Consider the following 4,272-nt stretch of genomic DNA (forward strand, 5'->3'; position numbering starts at 1 on the left):
AACGTCTTTTTACATTTAATTTATGAGGTTTACGTCTATGGGTGAATTTGACTGCGACAATGTTTCAAAATTAGGAGGGAAGCAGTGATTTTTGGTTTCATGTTATTGATGGATTTATGATCATTTGAACTGTTACCAAAATTAACAGAACTGAAGGTTGGATTATTTCACAATAATTTTCACAGTGCAACGTGTCATACAAACGTTTGATTTGAACAACGTATTATAATATGCACTTGGAGTGATTTTCAGCTGCAGTGCTTACAACAAGACGTTTTTGTGTCATTTGTGTGTGTGTGCAGAAGACGACGAGTATACTGTCTTTGATTTTTCATTCCTTCTTCAATATTGGCAAAGAAGGCACAGTGCTGGGTAGCCTACACAAGAATGTTCTTTTCTTTTCTTGTTTCACTTTTGAGGGTTTTTTTCTCTAATGACAAACTCAAAGGGTGACAAAGTTAGACTCTTATGTTCTGAAATTCCACGAGAAGTAATCGTTTTGTTTCTTCTTTCAGCCCCAACGATGGTCAGATTGTCTTTCACTTAACCTTCTGCAAGTCAAAGGTCAGTAAAAAAAAATATCACAAGTGAGATCTACTTTAGTTTTAGATCACTAACGGCACCTGCAGCACAATAAGGTCAGAAGTAGTGGAATTCCTGGCGATTCTGCTGTATGTCAAGAGTTTTTCATAACATAATATTAGGCCTTTAACCTTTGAAACTCTCGGATTGTCCGCTTTATCAGTTGTTGACATGCAAATTATGTAAAATAACATTGTTCATTGACCTCCTATTACACTGGCAATAGTCTCATTGGAATATACACCAAAAATGCCATATGTAAGCCAAGTTTCAAATTGATTGATTGAGAAATAAAGAAGTTACAAAAAAAAAAGACATGAATGCAATATTTCCGATTTTGAGGTCCGTTTCTCTAAAATATTTTTCTCTATTATTATAACACTACTAACTGAATCCCGACAATCAAACTTACATAACTTTTTATTTATTGGTGGATTTTGATCATTCAAATTGTGCTGTTCTTATCATTACAATCTCTATAACCATGTGCTGTTTATTTGCTCCCATGGCAGTTTACAAATTTCAGTTTGGCATTGCTACATTTTCTAGCATTCGAATGGCTCTGCCACGCTTCGAATAGCTATGAACAGCGAATAAAAATCGGGAATGTTGAATAGCAGAGTCGAAGAAGCTTCTCAACCTTGGAGTAACTATTAATAGTAATTAATATATAGTTACTCCAAGTTCTCAACCATACAAGAAACAGAAGCGAAACAAACCATACTATCATTATAATGCGAAACATTTTGAACCATCACCCGAATACATCCCCCCCCCCCCTTTCTCATTCCTTTCACAGTCTGACCCTTTCAGAGACAAAAACAGGTCAACGGTTTGTGTCGTCTTACAACACTTTCACCAACAATCGAAAAGCAAAATTTGTATCTCTATCTGTTCCCTACTCCAACTCGTCTTGGCCCAGTAGTTTAGGTACTAATACTGACAAAGGCAACACCATAGTATGAGACTTCGTGCAAACTTTCGGAACCTTCGGTGACACTATAAAGATGACTCCACTAGAGAGCGCGACAGAGGGTGCCCACCTCGTGACTCGAAATAGCTGATGAATGTAGGACTAACATGATGTAAACAATTAACTACTAACCAGTTGTGGTAGCCATCTCCGGGTTTGGGCTATGGCAACACTTACATGTGTAACTTACCCAAAAAACGTTATGAGAGTGAAGACACATAATATGTATTTACTTATTTATTACTGTATAGGAATTTATAATAGAACATTTTCCTGTGTGTTTACTCTAAGACTAACAGTTGATTTCAAAACCCAAAATGCAGCACAGTTTGTTGTTACGCATGTATTACTAAACACAAAAGCGCCAGATGATAGAATTGGGCTGGGCAACAAAAAAAATAATTAAAAAATCGAAAAGTAAGACCTTTACCAATGGAAAAAACCCGGAAGTTCCAATTGACAATAAGACAACTAACTGAACTGTGACTCAGAAGACCAGTTCTTGCCAACATGGGCTTGCGTTAACTATTTAATACAGTAATTCGGGTGGGTGTTGGGATTACCCGGGTAGTGACAGATATCATTAACTTTAATGCCGCTCTTAGAAGTACATACGGGTACATGGGGGTGGGTAGAAAGAAAAATTTAACCTCTTAAAGGTGGCAAAAGTGGGCGTGGGCTACCAAAAGGTAGGCGAGCATTGCGCTAGAGACTGGAGGGTGAGGTTTTGTTGGTGAGTTCTGGGCAATGGAAATAAGAGAAGCCCGAGTAAATTAGAAAAAATGTATATATTATGTCGTATTATTTATTATACTTCACTCATTTTCACTGTCCACAGCCCATCAGCGAAACCATAGGCCGATTGTTGTGTCTTTATAGTTCAGTACTAGGCTAAGGACGCACGTTAACCGTTAAGTTTTATAGGACAAGATTGGGTCGACTGCAGTAACCCTTCTGCTGAATGAAACATAAAACCGCTCACGTTTCAAAGTAACCTGAATATAAACGTTCAGCTCTTACTTGCCGTGTGTTGTTCTTTGTTGGTCGAAGTAAAGGTCCAGGTGTTGGGAATCTCTTCCTTCTCAGGGCGTAAAATGGCTACCGGTTACTGTTAGTCCTTGCGCTCAACTCTGGCACGGTAGGCTACGCCGTACACTTTGCGCCGTTGTCTTACTTTGCGCCGCTCACGGAGGATTCAAGTTCCTCTCTCTCTTTCTCTCCCTCTTTCTCCTTCTCTTTACCTTGCTGTATGAGCCTCATTCGAGCGAGGGGTGATTCAGTGACCCAGATTCCACTTTTCGTGCCGTGCACGCGCGCTGCTCACGCTGAGTTCCTCCTTCCCATGTCCCACACCTTTCGTTTTTGGCAGAACCGAACGCGTGCCATGTTGTAAGGGCTATTTATAGACCAGAACACGAGGGAAAGTTAATGAACAGTTACTGCAGGTTACAACCTAGACGTCTATAAAGAATAATACGGGGTGCCCATTGGGCGATCAGGTCGGGTCGGGTCGGTTTAATATCCAGATTCAGGGCGCAAAGCGGCTATCGTGGCATGAGCCGACCGCGCCCGACTCTTCGCCTCAAAAACAAAAGGTTTCCAGGCAACGAGTCGGCCGATGGACCCGACCCGACCTGACCCAATCCCATCCTCAATGGGCACCCGAATTACATTTTGGTAGCACTGTGAGTACGCCATAAATGCCGGACGCAGCAAACACATAATGAATTGGTCTCTTTTAAGGACTAGCGGGCTAACCCAGATATCGGGGGTTTCTAGAAATTTTGACCTACACTAAAAGTGGACATTGCCCTACCTATAGGAAAAGTTTGGTTTCATTGGTGTGTATATTTGTTTTGTTATAATGAAAACTCCCCTGTCTTTTAAAGAAACTGAACAAGGGTCCAAAAACTTACCCTTTCATTTTCTCAAAACAGAATTTTTCGGGATAGCCCACTTGTGCTTAAAAGCGACCAATTATGTCCGATCGGCAGCAGACAAAAAAATAATGTTGTGACTCTTGTTGAACCTTCATACACAAATCCCTACCTCAGAATTACAAAGTTCTATCTGCTCGGTACCTAGTTTTGAGAAATGGGATTTTTTAGATGTCAGAACATGCCAAGCTTTTTTAAATGCAACTTTTTGAATATCTTGATAACGACTCCGAATATTCTTATAGTTTTGATAGAGAAGATAGAGCATTTGGTTTCTTATGTCATGGTTTTAGTAATTCAAAACGGCCAAAAATGTCAGATAGAACTTTGTAATTCTGAGGTAGCGAAATCAGAAACAAGAAGTTGCCTCATATTCCATAGTAATGGCATGCACGTTGTTATTGCTTGCATTTTTCATTTTCAAGTAAAGAAAACAGAATTTAAAAATCTGACTACGCTGCTCGCATCTATAAGTAGGGCTGAAGGGTGTTGGGGGATTTCTGGAAATTTGGGGAAACGAAACGTGCCTACATAAAAAAAAATCAATGGCGACAAGGCTAGAGGGCGACCGAGAAAGACATGGATAGATAGACAGAGAGACGTCTCTTTCTTCCCGCGACACCCAAAAGGGCATACGCGGCGGATAAAAGTAAAAATAAAAGTAAAAAAGAAACTTCATCAACGCTTTGAAAAGTGACGTCTCTTATATTCGTGCTATTCAAAATAATATACCATGTGCGTAATTATGCTGTCGATTACGGATGAGTTGAAGTCGTCAAC

At 39.9% G+C, this 4,272-nt stretch overlaps 1 protein-coding gene across 1 annotated transcript in view; it reads right to left on the reverse strand.

Moving 5' to 3' along the window:
* Window positions 1-2,837, reverse strand: part of LOC101847502 (myosin regulatory light chain 12A) — a gene marked incomplete at its 3' end in the record, with an annotated part of 5,690 nt that extends 2,853 nt beyond the window's left edge. Inside the window, 1 exon segment of the mRNA XM_013084297.2 lies at window positions 2,576-2,837.
* Window positions 2,838-4,272: the final 1,435 nt, after the last annotated feature.

This window comes from Aplysia californica, unplaced genomic scaffold (assembly GCF_000002075.1).
Source record: "Aplysia californica isolate F4 #8 unplaced genomic scaffold, AplCal3.0 scaffold00283, whole genome shotgun sequence".
NCBI classification, from domain to species: Eukaryota; Metazoa; Mollusca; class Gastropoda; order Aplysiida; family Aplysiidae; genus Aplysia; species Aplysia californica.